The sequence below is a fragment of the Halictus rubicundus genome, chromosome 5, assembly GCF_050948215.1.
Source record: "Halictus rubicundus isolate RS-2024b chromosome 5, iyHalRubi1_principal, whole genome shotgun sequence".
Lineage (NCBI taxonomy): Eukaryota > Metazoa > Arthropoda > Insecta > Hymenoptera > Halictidae > Halictus > Halictus rubicundus.
In genome coordinates, this window is record NC_135153.1 from 4,721,181 (window position 1) to 4,734,715 (window position 13,535).

Sequence of the window (13,535 nt, forward strand, 5' to 3'; positions counted from 1 at the left end):
CATGAATATCCGCAGTCTATTTCTGAAAAAGCAAGATTTCTTATCCGTAATCTTCTACTAGTACTACTAGGTAGTAAAATACTATTTCTAACGCATACTTAATTTAATACAATGTCTACTCGATAATTGTCCAAAACACGGGTTTGACCAGGGACAATTATTGGCTAGAAGATACTACTCTTTGATTCACTGCCGAACGTAGAAAGAGATATCGAAGCTTGAGAGTTCTCGAGGAGTGTAAACGTTATACGATTATGTTGGTGAAAGTCCCACAAAAAATAATGAAAAATAAAGAAGTTTTGTTATTGGATTAGTAGCGATCACCGATATACCTGATCCATATTCTGTTTACACTTCTTGGCGACCGAGGCTCCTCACGGGGTATAATCCGCGGTAGTAGGGATACTGCTGTGACAATTATAGGCTAAATATTTGGGACATTTATCGAGTAGAGACTGTATTTACCAGAAGGAGAGTGTTTATTTGAAAAATCGCTATTAAAAGTTTTTTCACTGTGTATACGCTTTCCCAGTTACTATTCTTACAGTGAAAAGAATATTCTCACACTGTACATACACATACTCGTTTCTTAGAACTTACTTTGTAGAGTTTGAGACTGTGTAATGAAAATATAATTAGCTGTACGATGCATGTCTATTTTTAAAGAACAATTTCATTTACAAAGGGCTAATATTGGCACAGCTTAAATCCAAACCCGAAATGTTCAGCTTTTTAAAGTTCAAAGATATGTTATCGGTTGAAGAATTTCCATTGGTTGATTGATAACGGTTCTTTCGCCGCGTCGATCTTCTGCGAGAATTCTCTTATCAATGAAAAAAATACTATTTCCTGTGCGCATCGTGCATCGTTGAACAAAGGTTTATTTATCTTCACGAGGGAAAATCACAATCTGCACGGGGCAACGCGTTGCAACACGAAGGAACCGGAATTTATTTTCTGTGGGCTAGTTAGCTCCTCATTGTGGCTCGTTTATGACCGTAACGGAAAGTATGCGCCTCTTTGTTGTCGAGCGGAAGAACGCGGAAACACGCGTATCGAATGGACCTATAAATCGTGGCTATTTTCGACCGCCGCACAGATTTCGCGTCTGACTATGACTATGCTTTTAAATATTAGTCAATCAGCAACCTAGGAACGGGACCCAATTACTGTGGGGGTACCAATTATTGTGCTTATATTATTTTTAAAGCATAATGAATACTAAAAAAGAGATATATAACATATATACAGTGTTTACTGTGTACTTGTCCCAAATGCCTAGCCGATAAAAGTCCTAGAACTCTCCTCAGTAAGGCTGCGTGGATAAAAGAATAGTATCTCCTGGCCGATATATGTCCGTGGCTAGACCCGGGTTCTGGACATAAATCGAGTAAACACTGTATTAACTGATTTGAATGAAAAAAATTTAATATCTCTTTCTTAGTATTCATTATGCTTTAAAAATAAGTATAATTCATATAGGCACAGTAATTGGTACCCCCACAGTAATCGGGTCCCTTACCCTAGCTTAATCTACTCCACTGCATGGAAAATAGTTTATTGCTGCCTGTGAATCCCTGCATACCAGTTTTTCTCTGCAAATGTTTATTTCTATTTATAATTCTTTTCGTTATTGCAGCAGGAATTGAAAACCTTTTTCTTCGAACGATTAGAGACAATGTTTTAAAGTTGAAATTTAAATGCAATCTTAAAATTTGTGTTTTAAATTGTTAGTACTCTTGGTTTTCGTAAATTGTACACTAAGTGTTGCAAGATTCTTTCGCTGATTGAGGATGCGAAAGAGAAACAAACAAACGTTTCCTACAATTAACAAATGCTCCCGGCGGCGAACTAGATTATGACATCACGCAGGAATGCATAAGCCATGGGACATGACTCACGCGACGCTGTCCTGCTCTTTCGGAACGATTCCAGCGGGTTTTTCTCGGGCCGAGTGAAGTACGAATTTATAGATAACTCGGAACTGTTTCGAAACAGATAAGTGGCCGCGTCCTGATCGCTCGTTGGCAACACGCGCGCTTATCGTTGCCACGAAATTAATTTCGCAACGAGGGGGTGCCGATTGAAAATTTCTTTTTGTGTATTGTCAGAGTAGGCAAAATGGGATCTACTCAACGAACAATGAGATTGCCATTAACCAGTTAACTGCGGAATTTAATTTTAAAAATCCCTCATGGCTATCCCGAAGGCAGGACAAGCGCTGCTATCATAAATTTTACGAAAAATAATAAAGCAGAATAAGGAAGGATTACATTTTTATTCGATAAAAAATTAACAATTCATTTTGTTGAAAAAGTTATTGAAAACTTAAAATTGTCAAAAAATAATAAAATTCATAAACAAGAAACATTAAAGAAAACAATAACTTTAACAAATTTGGTTGATTTCAGTGTGGTATTTTTCAAAGCAAGGTAAAAAATAATCAACTTAGCTTGTAAAAAGAAATACATTGTTACGTGAGAATAATCAAATTTTTTTATAAAAATAATACATAGCAGATTTATTGGTAAAATAAAGGAAACAGACCACTAAATGACATTGTTTGCTCATTGAAATTTTCAGTTTTTATAGTAAATGGAAATTTTTTATTTTACACGACGAGTATACACATCAACCCCACCGCAATAGAGCTCTGGATTGACATGTATACACGTCGAACGCTGGTTAAACATATTATTATTAGACTACAGATTTCTATGCAAAACGAAAATTCTCCAAGTAAATTGCAAGGAACAGAAATCAAATGAAAATGTATTTTCTCCTTTAATAATTTTCATAAGTCAACAATAGTGTAATCGCGTTCTGAAATTCGACGTTACAAGTATTCTGTAAACGAGAAGTGTAATATTTCAGTATATTTATATTTTGTTTAGTATAATATTTCAAACTTCTGGTTATATTTTTCTTTATTTTTCAATATCAACGACCTTGGCAAAAGATTATATTTGATTGTGTTATGTATATATTATATTTCAGTATATTTATATTTTGTTTAGTATAATATTTCAAACTTCTGGTTGTATTTCTTTTAGCATAATATTTCAAATTTCTGGTTACATTTTTCTCTATTTTTGAATATCAACGACCTCGGCGAAAGATTCTATTTGATTGTGTTATGTACTAACAGATGTGAAATAAGGCCCGTATTAGTGCAACAACTTTGCCCCGGATTAGTGATGTTCACCTTCTCCGTGGTGATTCTACAATGACTGGGACTTAAATCCTCCTCGCTGGTTCTAACTACAACCTTACGCTACTCGAGCGGCGCACTATAATTATCCAAATTCCCGTTTAAACTCGGAAACCGAGTAAAATGCGCGATTAGAAAGGCAGTTTTCTCGCTTTCGTGAATGCTGGTTCCGCGAGCGTGTAATTACTCGTGGCTCACGCGCGTCCATTGATCTTCAACGCGAAACCAACGGATCCTGATGCGTGTTCGCTCGCACGCACGACGCATTTTAATGGACAACGTACCGTTTCCTTGACTATAGAGTGGATTAGTCACGACCTCCGAGAAGTTTCCCAGAAAGCCAGACTAACGAACTTGTCGACGGCTCACCGACGTCTGACGAGAACTACGAGTCATCCCACCGTATGGTATGAATGTCGATAATTTATCGACTCTTATTCGGTTCGATTTTGATCTTTGAATAGATGCGCGCAAAAGAGAAATCATTGCTTTAATATTAAGCGATGGAATATATTTCTGCTGTTCTTCTGGTAAATAACACTCTTTGGTTTGGATAGAAAAATAGGGAGTATTTAATTCAAAGTATGTTCCGTCGTTACATATTTTTCCACTTTTCACGTAATAGATGGATAGAGGTTTTCTTGTTGCAAGATTATAATTTTTTATAAATGGCGCGACCTCACCGATTTGGAATGGGACCGATACGTACAAAAATCTGTACGAAATGCGGATTTCTTGCTAACTCGCATAAGCACTTTTTCTTGATTTCATAGGTTCATTGATTACATAATTGTACAGGGTAATTATAATTTTACAGGGTGTTCCAACTAAAGGATGCCACCTAAATATCTCTTTTATTTCAACCTACAATTTTATCACATTTTTGGTACTCAAGGTCACCTCATGACTTAAACATATTCAAATGTGTTTTCTCAGCCGCTACAGGATGGAATGAAAAGAAATAAATCTTCCTGATAAAAAATAACGATGATCTCGAAAAATCTATGAAAAAATATATTGGATAAAAGAAATTTTTCTTCTATGGTACTCCTCCTTCGATACCATTTAAATTATGCCATAAATATTTTTTGTGCCATTAGAAACAAAGGAGATATTTAGGTGGTCCCCTTTAGCTGCGACACCCTGTATAACAAATAAAAAGTTCCTATCTTTTTATTTTTATTTGGACTAGAATTGACGACTGTATCTCTCCCGCAGTTTTACTACTTCGACGAAGCTATACCTCTACTTCTGAGTCTTATTTATAGTTAACAAAATTTCTGTATGTTGTTGAAATATCCATTCGAATGTCCAATAAGTTTCGAAAAGATTGGCTTAATATTCTCATTGAAAAAAATTGCGAAAATCGGCTTATTTTCAAATGTATTCGCGCTCTGATTGGTCTGTATTTTTTGTTAATAACTCATGAACGAAGCCGCGGGAAACATTTTCGCAAAGGAAAAAATTATTTCAATGACCTCGGGAATCAAGGAAGTACAACATTTTTGGGACACTCTGTAGACGGAATTCATTGTTGTGGCGCAGACAGTTTTTCGTAAATAACTCGGAAAGTAAGCAAGTCCACACCTTATAAGTATAGGAAAAAGTTGTTCAAAATGTTATGTTGTACAACATATTACAAAACCATCGAAATCGGGGAGGAAGTAGCTTTTCTGCAGTTCGAGCGAGCAGTTTAATGCAAAATTGATGTATGCAAGTCTATATTTCTCGATTTTCAGCACATCTTAATCGTCATTTAATAAAATAATCGTAACATTATTTTAGCGTCGCTTGCATCCTTCGATATTATTCTGTTTTATACAACTTTTACTCAATTCCTCATAATGATAAACTGTTTTGACTCGAACCAGTTTTGCATTAAACCGAATTTTGCGCGAACAATTGAATAGATTCATGCCTTATTCAGTTCGATTTTCCAATGTTCGATCCATCGAAAAATCTATTTCGCCTGCTGACATCGTTGTTCAGGTACAGAATAATTATCCGACACGCAATCCGCGAAGGGAGGCAACTTCCAGGCTCTAAAATGTGTCTTCTATTCATTAACATGACAATGGTCGACCCTGGTCAGCTGGAACGAGCGTTCGCCATATGCAAGCGCGTTCCACGCGAGTGTGGATTCATTGTCTGCTTCGTGCCATTCAATTCTTCCTCAGGGTCGTGTCCATGTTTTCGAGGACCTGGAACTCCGTCGGCTTCGAAAAACATCGGTCACATTGTCTCTGCAACAGGAACAGACTGACAAGGGACATTACCCAATTATCACACGCCAGTTTTAATGAAATTTATGCAGGGTATAGTTTGTTGAAAAGTATTTGATACCTTGATAGGAGGTGAAAATAGCCTTCAAAGTTGGGGGTGAAAACCCTTTTTTTCTAATATCTCGGGAGCTAGAGGGTGTAGCACAATGACTTTTTTTAAATTTGTGTGTTTTCGACCAAAGAATTTAGTTATATAAAAACATTTCAGAAAAAGATGAATTCTTAAAATATTGTTTAAATAAATAATTTTATCTGAAATCTTTATATGTGACTATATTTCTTGAACGAAAACACAAATTTGAAAAAAAAATTATTGTCTTAGACCCTCTAGTTCCCGAGATATTTTCAAAAATAGGGTTTTCACCGCCAACTTTGAGGGCCATTTTTATTGAAGCAGTGACTCTCACTTGAAATTTATTTATTTATTTATGTCGCATGTCAGTCAAAAGATATTGCATCACAATAGGAATCCTACTCGATTCAGTATTTGCTGTTAAAAAGCGATAATACCAAGAATCGAAATAAAACAATTGACCGTCCATTTTGAAAGAATTCTGTTGAAACTTACATGTTCCGTTTAAAAGAATAGATATCTATTTCTGTGGAATTTGTGAGGTAAAAAAATGTTTCCTCTAAGAGCTTTTATGACACAAATTCTAAAATGTTTCTCCCATGAGAACGCTTTTTTAGAACGTCTATTAACGAAGGGCTCATAAGGGTAGCACAATCAAGCTTTACACTGCGAATTATCTACATTAATATTACAAATAAATAATATATTAATTCGATCCTGGTCGAAACAGGTTTCGCAGTTGGAAACCTTACCAGCCGTGCTAATCGGAATTATTGAGAGTTGAATTCTTAATTATGTACATTGCTTCTCCGAATATAGAAGTGTTCAATATTCTATAATGCACCTACAGAAAAGTAAGGAAACATCGAAGAGGAATTGATTTTTTATTTCATCAACTACGATGCATTTTATTAAAAAAAAAATGTGAAAAAATAATAGCATTTTATGAGAAACTTCTATGAGAAATACGTATTTTTCGAGATTTTCAATTTTTTTAAACATGTTTGCTTAATCGGAAAAATCCGGAAAAAATACACATTAATAACCGCAAAACGACACAATTACCTTAATAATATAAACCTAATCATCTGAAAACCAATATAAAATTAGCAATTTTAAGTTTTCGTAATTTTTTAAAAATCGATCTTGCAGTAAAAAATTCGGAAAAAATTCACAGTCGTGCGTGCTATCCGGTATGATGTTCATGGATTGCTTTTTTGATAGTACTAAGCAGAACAGAAGAAATGAGCCGTTTATTTTGAAAGTGGTCTAAGTCCACTTTATATTTTGATAAAATTAAAAATATACGTATAGAATACCAATGTGTGTCATACTGCTTAAGTGTATCTAAAAGAGATAAATTTACAGTGTGTTTTCTTACCAAAAATGGAGTTAAGCCACTTTCAAAGTTAACAACCAGATTCGCTATAAAATTTGAAAGAGCCCAAGTCCATTCGACATAATTTAAAATGCTTTAAATTGAAAAAACAATACTCAATTTACTTTATATATCTTTACAACACTTCAAAAACACAATTTATGCAATTCGGGACATTTTCTAACTACATAAATTACATAACAATTTACTGCGCATCTACATTTTGTGTTTGCGGCAGGGATTTGAAGAAGTCATGGTGCTCTGGTGGTATGTATCGTAGTAAGTCCATCATGTCCTTGTATTTCGCTGTTGTAATTCGTCTTGCATAATTATAAAGTGGTGTTAATACATTATTTTCGAACTTTCTTGCTCTACCCCGTCGTGGTCATAAATCCAGGATTTTAAACTTTGCATTCTCATCCATTGATATCTTATAGAAAATTTTACATGATTCATCTCTCAAAAAACGCATCCAGCATATTTTTAACCAATTTATTGTTTCTTCGTTAGAATTCTTTACACTTTTAAAAATTGCGTCCCCAAAAATTTTGTTGATATGAAATACTCTTGTTTCATTTCATTTAGAACAAAGTTATTACTTTTCCGGCACATTTTGATAATGTCCGAAGGATAATGGATTGGACTTAGGCCACTTTCAAAGTGATGGTTTTAATTATTGAACTAACTGCGAAAACTTATGTGTCCAAAATTATGTACACGTAATTACGGGCAACAAAAAGTAATTGACAAATGGGCTTAGACCACTATCAAAATAAACGGCTCAAATACACCATAACTCGTTGAACCGTGCTGATCCTGTAACCGCTCTTGTGGTAGGAGTACCGATTTGAAATTTGTCACAGATGGTTTTCTTTGGGTTCTCTGTCGAATGGTATGAAGAAAGATCAATTATGGGGGCACATTTGATACCCTTATCCAGCTTTGTTTTTCAATTAAAAAAAAAAAACAGTGAAAATTGAAATCAGATAATGGATTTTAACACGTTAAGTGCCAAAAATCAATCCCAGAGAATGTCACAAAATCGGTGTAATTTAATTAATGAAAGCGCGAGACTAGAAATTTAAAATGTATTATAGTGGATGCTGTCTTCACCCTTTTGAATTCTAAAGATCCTAATAAAATTCGGGTGTATCTGGATATGTTACAATAAAAATGAATTTCTAAACCTGGCAAAAAATCATTGTCAGTCATATATAACCGACGTGGCGGTTAACGTGTTAAATAATGGTCGTTGGTAAGTGGATATCCCAGTTACGGAGCAGTGTGAATTTTTTCGGTTATGAACGAGAACGGTTAGAATAGGTGGGGTCTATGTTTGAAGATAGAATCTACGAAATAGCTCCACAAGTTTCTGGATCCCAGTAGCATAGAATAGCGGCGGTAAAACAGCCTGTGCCCGTAATTCGGTCTGGGGTACCGTCAAGCGCTAGTCCCATCTCTGGGGTCATCTTTTGGTGCGAGCAGCCTGCTGGCCGGCCAGTATACGAGTCGAGCGACTTTCTGTCCGTCTCTGTTCGTCTCGTCCTCATCCGAGGCTCTCGCTTTCCGACTCATTGTCCGATGGTAGTGCGGGTGGCGAGGACCGGGCTACGTACTCTTCCCCCCTCCTCCTCCTCTTTCTCCTCCTCCTCCTCCTCTTCCTGAGGCTCTCCTACTCCTCTTACACTGCCACCACCAGCAACTACTCCTCCTCGTGGACCTAACACGTTCGAATTAGTCGTCTCGTTAAGCAGCCTCGTGGCACGTCGAGGAACGAGTCCATCGTGTTACTCGGATGACCGCGTAGCTCGGTGTTTGGCGAACGATAAGAAGCCACGGGTCAACTGGCTCGCTGACGTGTGCGTCCACGAATGTCGGACCGGTTCCTGCCAGCACGGTTCCTTCCTCGAGTTTCTTTCGGTCGCGGTCTCCTTCGATTTCGCGATCGAGTTGAACCGCTGAACCCCGAGCGGTTTACCTGTGAACCTCGCCGGTCTGTCGCAGCCATCTCGGGTCGGGTCGGGTCGGGTCGGATCGAATCGGATCGAAATTGAATCGAATCGGCTCGGTCGGACCGGTTTCCACGTCGTCCCGATGCTCTTTGACCGGTCGGAGGACACCCAAAGGATCGATCGGAGTAACACGTTGATACACGGCACCAGTGAAAGTGATACGACCGGATTCCTCGGATTCTGGTACGCCCAGGATTTTTTCCAGGTGATTTAGAGACAGCTGGGACAAAGGTGTTCTGCTCGGTTCGTCGTTGACCTCGGCGATCGCTCGGTGACGCGGAAAAACCACGTACAAGCTCCGGTCGAATTGTTCGATCGTATCGGCCGGCGAACAGGTTGGCGTTCATCGATGGATGATCGGTAAGAATGTGATTTGCCCAACCAGGAAACCAGGATCGAGTATGTATATTTGATTGCCGGCGAGCGCGCGCGTACGGTTACGAGGCCGATAAATCAGCTCGTGAGAAAGGCTGCTATTCAAACGATTAAACTCTATCGCGCCTGACACGGAGTAGGCGAACAAGACTCTTCCCTCTTCTGGTATCAGCACGCTCGTGGGAAATCGCGTGTCAAACAAGAGAGGCTCGTCCAGCTTATCAGCGAACGAGTCCACAAATTCCGTGACATGTTCTATTGTCTGGCGGCAACATAAACAACCAACGACTGAAATCTTTCCGATGATATGGCGCGTTGAGTCGTCGACCTTGGCGCGCGAACCAATTGTCATCGTCGAGATCGGGCTATTCCGGCGGCGGCGTGGCCAAGGCCATTGCCGTTGATCACGTGCGTATTCGCAACGCAACCGCGAGTATCGGGCAAGCCGAGTCGGGACACTCCCGTTGGCGAAAAACAGCGGAAACTCGCCAAAAGTCCTCGGGCTGAGTCACAACGGCAGGTAGACGGGTGGAGGCAACCGGGAGGGTCACGTGTCCCGGAGTCGAAGGAGGACCGATCGAACCGGTGGGATCGGCCGTCAGTGTGCGGTGGAACGAGGATCGATCGAGGCAGGTGGATCATCGCGCGCGGCTCGTGCGGCCAGGGCGTGTCGCTCGTGTTCAGAAAACCGCCGGGAACGCTCGTATTCCTGACCGTGTGCTCGTGAAGTGGAAAGGAATTCACGCGTACCGCTCGACTCGAAAATAGTGGCCGCGAGACGACGACGCAGTGCCGGCATAGCGTTCACGGTTCCACGCGGGGCGCCTCTTCAACGCCTATACCGACGCGAAACCGAACCAACACGCCCGGGGAAACAAAAGATTTCTCCGTGGAAGCGGACAGTGACATTACAGTGATTCCGAACCGAAGTTCCCAACCAGAGGAAACTCGTGCCGACTTTTGTTTCTTTTGCACGTGCCTCCGCGCAATCGTCGTACAATAGTAAGATTTCTTGCCCGAGAAGAGAAAATCGGCGACGTGTTAATGAAAAGCCTGGACCGGTGTTTAGAAAGCGGCGTCCCCTAACAAAGCGCGCTGAAAATTGCTTTTCATCAACCTCCAAGCAATTCGTATATCTCTAGAGGACCCAAAGGGGCGTATAGAAAGGAACGTTTCTTTGCGAAGCGAATTAAAAATTAGTTTTAATCGAACTCCGAGCAATTCGACCTCCAGAAGAAGACAGAGATCGACTCTATATTTTCGGAAGACCCGAAGAGGCGTACAGAAGGGAACGTAGAAGCAGTCGAAGATCATCTATGTTTTTTCTGAAAGTCCTGAAGTGTATGGACAACAAGGACGCTTACCGAAGCGGTTCGAAGAGAAGAAGTTTTTCCGAAAACCGTGGAATAGGTGTGTAGGAAGCCACGTCCCCTAAGTGTAAGGGCGCCCCACTTGACTGCGCAGACACGCGTTGGTGGGATCGTGCACATCAGCTGGGACAGTTTTTCCGGGATGACGCACGTGTCGCTGGGTCCGTGTTTTGGGAATGCGAACGAGCCGGCAGCGGCTCGTGTAATGACGTTGTGAGGCCATTGTTCGGGCCGGGTTGGGTCGGGCCGGGCCGTGGACTGTTTGATGGACAAACGGGGGCGGGAGGTGGTCGGAGACTGTGACGCGTCCCGTCGAGAGGGAAAAGGACGACGGACGGTTGCTCGAAGGCGGAAAACGAAGGAAAACCGACGAGGGACACCGCCGGGGAGTCAGGCATCTGCGACAGGGGGAAAGGAAGAGAAGGACCCTCTTGGCTCTGTTCGTGGTACGTGTTTTCGAGTGTGTTGGTGCGCTTGCAGGCGAGCGAGCGTGAACCCGCGCCACGTGCGCTCCACGGGAATCCTGCGTGCACCAAGTTCCTGACGTGCCTCGCAAAAACGCCGCGGTACTTGTTGCTCGTCGCGTTCCCTGATGTAATAATAGTTCGTTCGTTCCCTCGTTGCGTCACTCTTCGGGGACGCGCGACGAGGTGAGAAACCGGTGTTTTGTTTCCCTGTGAAGCTGATCGCCGCGCCGACCAGGTTGAACGTGCGGGATTATCGTTTTCGGACGTGTCGAGCCGTTCTGTGAGTAATTTCTTTCTTTCTGTTTGATTCTCGACGAATTCGTAGACGCGACTGATCGCGCGGACGTTCGGAGCTGGTTTGGTCCTTTCTACGCTCGTGCTTTAAATCTCCGGAAGGCTGTGCGTTTATCGGTGATTCAGAGGGTAGATACTGATTCTGCGAGGGGCCACGTGGAATGCTCCTAGTAGGAATCGAAGGATTCCTGCTTTGGAAGGATTAAGGATTTTATTTTGTTTTTAAAGATACTCTAAAGATTGTTTTGTTAGTAGAAAGGTAGCCCAGCGCAACTTAATCAAAGAGTGTTCTCGTTGAATGTTTTAACCTATTTCGTTCGAACACCATAAATAATTTTCATATGCTCTAAATTTGTTTGTATTTAACCCTTAACTTCCATAGTAAAAATAATCAGTACAGCAATTAATTTCACTTAATTTAAGTACGTGTACAGTAGTTATATTAAATTAAATTCGTGAAATTATTGACGGTGTATATGTATCCAGTTATTAGGAAGATTAATTTACTTTTTTCCAACGGTCCGAGACCGTTTTTCGTGAGTCTAATCTGCCTATGATGGTTAGATTATAGTCTACAGGGTGTTCGTTTGGAAACTTTCCAGCCGAATATCTCGGAAGTTATGAAAGATATTAAAAAAGTGTAAAACACGTGTCGAAGGATTTCGAGGGGGGAAGACGGGGGCAGTATCAGTTTTTTATTTAGGTAGCGTTCTCAAGGTCATTTGAAGGTCAACTTTGTTTTTTCAATAGCAATTTTTATAGGATACTTTTTTTTATCCGCGCCACTAGTTTCGGAGATATTTAAAGAGAAGTAGAGCGAGTCATACTTATACTGCGAGAAAATTTGTAATTTCTTTATAATTATAACAAATTTTCATAATGTTCTCCGTTGTTTTCTAAACAATAATACAGACGATTCTCAATTTCCGAACGAACATTTTTTAAAATATCTGTTGGAATACCTCTACATTCCTGTACAATTCTGCGACGCCAATCGTCGACGCTTTCTGGTTGTGTTTTATAAACAACAGACTTTAAGTGTCTCCACAAAAAGAATTTGAAAATACTATTATATTACTTTCAACTTATAAAATAGATTAAGAAAGAAAATAAATTACTGTTTCGTTCCAGTTTGTTGCAATTTAGGTAGGAAATTTTTATTTTGCAATGTTTGTACTCACAGCCATAACAACCGGAAGTTCTTTGTCCTAAATAATTTCGTAAAAGGAACGTCGCTGTCTAGTGATGACAAATGAGATATTTTACACTTTTTATAAATTTTTCGTTACATTTTATATTTTATAATATTAATCTTTATAATATTATCTTTCACGCCGTGAAAAAAAAAACAGTTGATCCATGTAATAAATGTGGTGGTTTCGAAACATACAGTATTTCGTGTTTAATATTTTTCTGCTGAAAAGGGACAGCTCCATAAACATATATTTCATTGTATCATTAAAATATTGTTCCTTCGAAACACGTTATGCATTATAGTATTGAGTTTGTTCCAAGTAATTAGTGCGGCGGTTTCGTAACACACACTATTACGTGTTTCATTATGTAATTAAAATTTTATTACCTCTAAATATGTGATCCATTATGCTATTGATTACAGTAAAATACACTCTCTTTAAGAATCTTTTTACTTACTATTTTTTCTATTTGGGCACAAAATGGAGGCTGCTTCATCATTTAAATCGTATTTATTGAATCACTTAAAATGGTATAGATTTCATAGTCGTAGCACGATTGAAACAATACTTAATTTTTAATTGCTTCTTGCTGGTTTACTCAAATTACAGCATTCACAGAATATATGTCCAAAAACACGGGTCTAGTCACGGACATACAGTGATATCTCTATATATGTCGCCAAGACCTGGATGATAAATGTCACTATCGCAGGGTATAGTAAGAAAGAAAATAATTTCGTTGCAGTTTGTTGTTATTTAGGTAGAAAATTTGTATTTTGCATAAAGATCCGCTGTCCAATGATTATACTCACAGCCATAACAACCGGAAGCTCTTTGTCCTAAATAATTTCGTAAAAGGAAGAAGAAAATTTTCATT

The 13,535-nt window shown here is 39.5% G+C and overlaps 1 protein-coding gene across 3 annotated transcripts in view; it reads left to right on the plus strand.

Annotated features, from left to right (window-relative positions):
• LOC143353971 (ankyrin repeat and sterile alpha motif domain-containing protein 1B) overlaps window positions 1-13,535 on the plus strand; it is a 152,995-nt gene that overhangs the window by 100,146 nt on the left and 39,314 nt on the right. The window lies entirely within an intron of this gene.